This window comes from Neoarius graeffei, chromosome 18 (genome assembly GCF_027579695.1).
Source record: "Neoarius graeffei isolate fNeoGra1 chromosome 18, fNeoGra1.pri, whole genome shotgun sequence".
NCBI lineage: Eukaryota > Metazoa > Chordata > Actinopteri > Siluriformes > Ariidae > Neoarius > Neoarius graeffei.
Window position 1 is genome coordinate 67,751,700 of NC_083586.1, and position 8,409 is coordinate 67,760,108.

Sequence of the window (8,409 nt, forward strand, 5' to 3'; positions counted from 1 at the left end):
TGAATGTTTGCTCACAATAATTTAGTTAGTTTTTAGTTAATAACAGATATAGTTTTTATCTGTTCACATCCAATACAGTTTACAGTCCAGTTTACAGAAGAATCTAATGTATTGTTTTATGAGTAGGGGGCACTAGATGACAGTTTAAGTTGTTAGTGATGCATTGTACATTATTCCCACTGGTAATAACATTATTTCTTACTATGATGATTTGATATTTGATGATATGGGGATGGAGTACTTTTAAAAATATTGCTTAATTGTACCTTAGGCCTATATTCCTTGAAAAAATTGTATTACATTGCTCGGGATTATTATTTTTTTGGACCAAATAGTTAAAGTTGTTAAGCAAAAAGCCATTGACTTTGGAATTGAAATTTGGAATTATATGTTGTAATAAGGCCACTGTCACCACCGTCAGTTCTAAAGTCACCACCGTCACAGGGAGTTTTACTTGTTTTAAATGAATATGCTTACAACATGTTTCTTCAGTGCTGTTGAGTTATGAAAGTAATAGTCTCTTTTAATGCAAAAATAAGTTTGTTAAATAAAAAAACATTACTTTGTCTCCTTAGGCTGAAAGTAAATATTGTATAATATTAGATCTTTAAAGGAGTACACATGAAACTGTATAAAAATTGACAAAGTGAATATTCAACTTTTAACAGTGTATATGTGTGCTAAGAATGCCAGATAAATTTAAAAACTCTAAATACCTATTAGACCAAATATATACAAAATAATTTGCTTTTTATTGTGTCTGACGGTGTTGACAAAAACAAAGTAATAGCTGAAAAAATGTCTGTTTTATGGAAAAAAATACAAAATGAGGAGCTTGCACCGGTACATTGTTGAACAGCCAAGGCCTTGTCCTATAATGATATACCTTTATATTTTGTAATTTAAGTAACTTTTTATTTTCAAAATTAAAACCTGTTTTATCCAAAATCCCAAGAATCAGTGATACTACAGGACAGAAACTGTTAGTTGTGCTGAATCGGCACATTCCAACATCTTTAAATATGATTAAATTACACAATTTATTTAGAAAATCAGTTATTGATTTACTCAGTGACAGAAAAACACCCCAAGACTTACATACAGCTGTTGGATAACTACAAACTCAAATACACATACCATTTCTATAGTAACAGTTCATTCACAGTGACTTGTAGATCATCCATCCATCCATTATCTGTAGCTGCTTATCCTGTGCAGGGTTGCGGGCGGGCTGGAGCCTATCCCAGCTGACTACAGGCGAAAGGCGGGGTACACCCTGGACAAGTTAATCACCAGTTAACCTAACCTGCATGTCTTTGGACTGTGGGGGAAACCGGAGCACCCGGAGGAAACCCACGCGAACACGGGGAGAACATGCAAACTCCGCACAGAAAGACCCTCGCCGGCCACGGGGCTCAAACCCGGACCTTCTTGCTGTGAGGCGACAGCGATAACCACTACACCACCGTGCTGCTGACTTGTAGATCAGATAGATTAAAAATGTGTAATTGTTTATATGGTGACATTTTCTTAAAGTAAGGAGAAATAGGATGTTACACAATCGCATGAAGATATGAAGTTTATCTTCGAGTGATTCAGGAGCTTGGTAGCAAATTTGAATTTCCCTCCAGGAATTAATAAAGTGATTCTGAGTGGTGAATGTATACATCACAAGTAAAAATATTTTCAGCACAAGAAGATAAACTTCATATCTTCACACCACCATGTAATGTTCTTTATATTATATGGACACATCCGCAAAAAAATACACAAGTTAATCAAAATAATTTTAATTTTGAACCGGTTCACCGTTTTGACAAGGCGCGTCAAGTGAGCAGGAGAACGCTGAGGGTGATGTTTTTGGCGGGAAATGTGTCACTCGGATCCGTGATGTGTTTCATATGAAAAATATGAGTTTTTCAACACGAGACGGTAAACTTCATATCTTCAATCCAATTTGTGATTTTCTTTTTATTATATCGACACATTCACAAACAAAAAGGCCCCAAATTTATCAAAACAATTCATCGATTTCCTCACGAGTGACAGATAGAGATTTATGTCACAGTTTTGGTTCTCCATGTCCCGGATGGAGCTCAGATGAAAAACACCAGTGGTGTATTTCACACTAAAACACTCGTGTGCATGTAATATGTGTGTTTATGTGTCATCTCTGTAAGGAGTCTCCAGTGTGAGCACTGTGTAACAGTCAGAGGTGAAGCTGGAACTTTAGTTTTCTACCATCTTCAGGACAGAGGAGTGAAACACTTTGGGACGTGCTGTTATGGGAAAATAATTAACTTTTGTGTAATAACAGTAAGTTCATTTCATCACAGCACCTCGTGTGAATTATTCTAACAGTACGGCACCAGAGATTTACTCTGTACTTAAAACCATCCAGAGGTGAAAACCCCTTCGCTCACACATTGTGTGTGTGTGTGTGTGTGAGATGAGATCACAGAAAATGTTGACCTCATTTCTCAGAAACTTCAGAAACAATGACTAATTTCACAGAAATGTAGCACAGCATGTAATCCTCCCGTTAGTAAGAATAAGAAGGAAAAGACAAAATTTTCAAAGACATGCAGATTCGGTAAAATACCCAGCCACTGGGGTTATACAAGGCAATACGTACTCAGCGCCGGCACCAAGCCTGGATAGATAGAAGGCCCAGTGTAAGATTAATGTGAGCTAAACTGGCTATTAACCTTCTGAAAATCCAGTCTCGTCAATCACTCTGTTTATGAAATAATTAAACTTTATTTTACACAGAAAAATAAGAACAATAAAAAAACCTCTGTGAAAAGAGTACCTTTTACTTATGATGGCTCCTGTAGTGTCTCTCTAAAACATTATTTTAACCCTGCGTTCACACTGACGAGCAACAGGTGATGTTCCAGCGTGACCACGCCCCTGTACACACACCGAGCTCCATGAAGACATGAAGTGAAACCCTGCCTGAAGTCAATCCCACTGAAGACCTCTTGGATGAACTGGAGCCTCAACATCCCAACATCAGGGTCTGATCTCACGAATGAGCATTAATCCCCACAACCACGCCCCAAAATCGAGTGGAAAGCCTTTGCAGAAGAGAAGAGAAGAGTGGAACTGATTAGAACAGTAAAGGGGAATAAATCTCCAATGAGACGTTCAACAGGGACGTGTTATTTAATTTGGGTTTAACTCGTTATCTTTACAAGCTCTCTGTAGCGACGTCTGTTTCTCACGAGCACCTCACAGAGTGAGCAACAACCAAGATCATTCACATCTACACTACCGTTCAAAAGTTTGGGGTCACCCAGACAGGCAATTTTGTGTTTCCCATGAAAAGTCACACTTTTATTTCCCACCATAAGTTGTAAAATGAATAGAAAATATAGTCGAGACATTTTTCTGGCCATTTTGAGCATTTAATCGACCCCACAAATGAGATGCTCCAGAAACTCAATCTGCTCAAAGGAAGGTCAGTTTTATAGCTTCTCTAAAGAGCTCAACTGTTTTCAGCTGTGCTAACATGATTGTACAAGGGTTTTCTAATCATCCATTAGCCTTCTGAGGCAATGAGCAAACACATTGTACCATTAGAACACTGGAGTGAGAGTTGCTGGAAATGGGCCTCTATACACCTATGGAGATATTGCACCAAAAACCACACATTTGCAGCTAGAATAGTCATTTAGCACATTAGCAATGTATAGAGTGGATTTCTGATTAGTTTAAAGTGATCTTCATTGAAAAGAACAGTGCTTTTCTTTCAAAAATAAGGACATTTCAGAGTGACCCCAAACTTTTGAACGGTAGTGTAATTATGTACATTCAATCATGTTAAAGGTGCACTGCAACCGCATTTCCAATAAAGACATGTGGACAAATGATATTCGCTTGATGGACACACACCGGTCCAGGTTAGTGTGAGAGCTTCGCACAAGTGAAGCAGCGTCTCGGAGAGAATACAAAACAAAATAAAGGGGTGTGTTATTGTGCGAAATTCGAGGTCACATGACCATCTTTTATCTTAGTTTACAGCTAGCTGGACTCGGTGGAGTCAAACAGTGAAACAATGTGCTGAACTGAAGGACACACACACACACACACACACCCCAGCTGCAGCAGAACAAAAACATGATTTCCATCTTAAATGCTATTCAGCTCTCTTCACAAGGTTTTAATCATGTTCAATATTTTTTCTTAATTTCAATGCAGCAAATTTAAATGTGGGTTTTTGTAGTGAAGGATCGAGACGAGACTCTGAGTGCACACTGTGACGTTATTCATCACCACATTAACAAGTGAACTTGTAGAAAGGAGCAGCATAACCTGAGAGAATTACAGAGAGCCCCTGCCTTCTGACGCTGACGCTTCGTTTCTGATTTGTTTATTCGATATTAAAATGTTAGTGTCTTAACACAATAATATATGGATGACACGAGAGAGTATGTGCGCTTATTTCCATTGTGGCTCTGCGTTATGAATCTGGCAGTGACTTTCAGAGATGAGCCTCAGATCCATAAATAAATCTGATAAAGCTGAGGAGACCCAGGATTAACGGTGGATTAGTGACGGTGAAGGAACTTTCTCCTTCAGAAACAGTCTGAGACAAAATGTAGTGTGTGTGTGTGTGTGTGGCATGTGGTTGGAGAGAATAGAACAGAAAGTGAGTATGTGGGTGCCGTGTTCAGTGTCACACTACACAGAAGATGATGAGAATCAACAGACAGTGTTTCCGTTTTCAGACTGAGCACTATTGTGTGTGGGTGTGTGTGTGGGTGGGTGTCTCATCCGGTTTATGAGATACAGTGGGACTTCTGATGAAAATACACAGAAAATATTCTGTGCGCGCACACACACACACACAGTTTATGGACGTAGTTTGGGTTGCTGATCTTATCTTGTCCTTGCTCGCTCGCTCTCTCTCTCTCACACACACACACACACACACACACACACCGTCACTCAAACTATTATGAGATGCAGTGTGTGTGTGTGTGTGTGGTTTAACATTAACAAAGCTGAATTTCTACAGAAATATGGCCACATTGATCTGAATAATGTGCAGTTTGATAAAGACGCTGACGAGCGAGAGACAGACTGTAGTTCATTTTCTCCATGTGGATTTTTTGAAGTGTGGCAAATTTTGCTGACTGTCATCTGGCACTGATTAGAGTGTGTGTGTGTGTGTGTGTGTGTGTGTGTGTGTGTGTGTGTGTGTGTGTGATGAGAGCACAGGAAATGTTTGAAAGAGCAGAGTGACATTTCTCAGGAGTGAACGTCAGAAGCAGTGAGTAATTTCACAGAAATGTAACACGGCATTCACACTCGCGAGCTCGTTCACAACTCTGCGATTTCACCCAGCACTCAACTGGAATTCAATCTAGTCTTTATAAATACAGTACGGAACAGTAAAGCTACTCAACCAAACAACTGGCTCAGATGAGTCCTTGGGCCAGTGAAGCCTGATGTGTGGTCCAATGTTTGTTCAGTTCTCCTCTCACCATTTCACACGATCACAGTGCGCTCTGTTCTTTCACAACAGGAACAGTTCTGGAACTTTTCAATCTTACCTTATACAGAGCTCATACACCAAGCTCACTCTTCTTAGCTAATCTAATCTGAGAGCAAAGCTGAGCCCATAACATCCATCCATCCATCCATCCATCCATCCATCCATCCATCATCTCTAGCTGCTTTATCCTGTTCTACAGGGTCGCAGGCGAGCTGGAGCCTATCCCAGCTGACTACGGGCGAAAGGCGGGGTTCACCCTGGACAAGTCGCCAGGTCATCACAGGGCTGACACATAGACACAGACAACCATTCACACTCACATTCACACCTACGCTCAATTTAGAGTCACCAGTTAACCTAACCTGCATGTCTTTGGACTGTGGGGGAAACCGGAGCACCCAGAGGAAACCCACGCGGACACGGGGAGAACATGCAAACTCCACACAGAAAGGCCCTCGCCGGCCCCGGGGCTCGAACCCGGACCTTCTTGCTGTGAGGCGACAGCGCTAACCACTACACCACCGTGCCGCCCACCTATAACATTTAAAAAAGTGTTGCCAGACAAAATAAACCTCGTCCGGTAGCACTTATGATGAATATGAAGGAAGATCTCGTGAAAAAACGATTTTGACCTTGTGTGTGAATATAGTTGGCCAATAAACATGGTTCAGATTCTGATTCTCTGCTGCTCTCAGCCAGTCAGAACACACTGCACGATTGTTACCCTCTTACAGCACGATGACGTAGCAGCTAGCGCCTCTATATGAAGCAGTAGCCACAAAAACCTTGACCGGATGACCCCCAAAATGTTGCAGGTTCTATTTGAGACCAGTGCCCATCTGTCCTGAAAGTTGCATGAAGATTGCTCCAGCCATTTTCCCGTAACATCATGAACAAAAAAAACAAAGAAAGAAACCCCACCGAAAACAATACCTCGCCCCCTGGTGGACTCCGTCCCGGGTGATGTCACAAAAAGTTTCCATATGGATTGCTAATTATTTAATTTATGCTAGATTTATTTAGCTACTGACTTTCATCATCAGAATTAAAGTGTGCACACCTACAAGCATTAAACTATACAGGACAGACTTGTTGATGGCTCGTGTTTACATTAACAGATAAACGAGAATCTTCCTGTTCTATTCGAGTGTAAATCGCTGCACTTAGATTTCACTTCTGTCCATTTTTTACCTAAAATCCTGCCAAATTCTCCCTGATGTTGATAATGAACTTATTTCTGCAGTGTTTGATCACAAAAATGACTGTTCTGACGACGAGTCGGCTCTGACGTTCACTGAAAAACATCGACACAAAGATCCGATGATGCACAGCGACCGAGTTTTGATCTCGTCAGAGGAAACACAAAGCTGATGTTTGTGGTAAGAAAGTTGTCCAAATAATTATTTCTGCCATCTGTAATCTCTCTAAACGTTAACATAACATTAAATGATATCTTTTATAATAATTTCTATTCTATTTTATCCAATGCTGCTTTTCCAGAAATGGCCTGAGAGATGAAGCTCAAGCTGCTACAGAGGAGTGAATTGGGAATAGAACAGAAATCTCCATGTTCAGTCCCTCGCCGTCACCACAGATCGACCAACATCGCATCACTTCACTTCACACTCTGATGTTTTGATGTTTTTCTTTCACTAAGGTGGGGTTTACATTAGACCGTATCAGCGGATCATCAGATTAACGTTTTTAAAACGATTCGCGTGCACACAGCAACACCAATACACGGATACGCTCGGCTCCGCAGGCATCCTGCGCTCCAAATCACTCCGCCCTGAACAGCGAGTGCCCTCTGGAGGGTGCGCACTCCGGCCCTGCGCAGCTCACACAGCGCGCGAGTGAAGCGCACGAGCAGTGATTCGGGACTGAGCCGCTGTGTGTGTGATCCCAGCGCATATCACTTACCACTTGCAAGTGGAAGGATGGCAAGCCTAAAGACAATCATAACTACACAATGGGCAGTATTTGCATCAGTATTTGCAGTATTTTCATACTTTTATACTCTTTAATGAAAGGTGATACAAGGCGGAAGTCCGCGCCGTTTTTCAGCAGTCGCGTCACATGACCAACGCCAGCAAATCAGGAAGGTGGATGTCACAGTGACGTTGTCCAATGAGACGCCAGCTAGAGCTCAGCACAGCGTATCCGCGTATTCTCAATGTTTACACAGCACCGGACCAGACACGATCTGGATTGAATACGTGGACGCTGGCGGATTCCTGTTTCCCGGCGTTTCCAGGCGGTTTAATGTAAACGGACAGTGCATCCGCGAAGAAAACGAGATAGATACGGTCTAATGTAAACTTGGCCTAAAACATGCAGCTCTTGGCAGCAGATCAGCGAACATTAGCCTGGGTGTGAGCAGCTGGTGCTCTGTGACCAGCGTGTCTGAGGCCCGCGTCACTGCCGCTTGCATTAGCGTCGATTATAAAAAGTCATTACAGTGTTTAAAATAAATCTCATCTAACAGTCCTCAATCATGATAGAAACAGGAACTGATTACACAAAAAGACACAGCTTGCATTTATTGTAACAATCTTTCTGGCAGATCACAAACTAGCCCGAAATCATTTTGGTCATAAATAAAACCTGTAACGGCGGCACGGTGGTGTAGTCGTTAGTACTGTCGCCTCACAGCAAGAAGGTCCGGGTTCGAGCCCCGTGGCCAGCGAGGGCCTTTCTGTGTGGAGTTTGCATGTTCTCCCCGTGTCCGCGTGGGTTTCCTCCGGGTGCTCCGGTTTCCCCCACAGTCCAAAGACATGCAGGTTAGGTTAACTGGTGACTCTAAATTGAGCGTAGGTGTGAATGTGAGTGTGAATGGTTGTCTGTGTCTATGTGTCAGCCCTGTGATGACCTGGCGACTTGTCCAGGGTGTACCCCGCCTTTCGCCC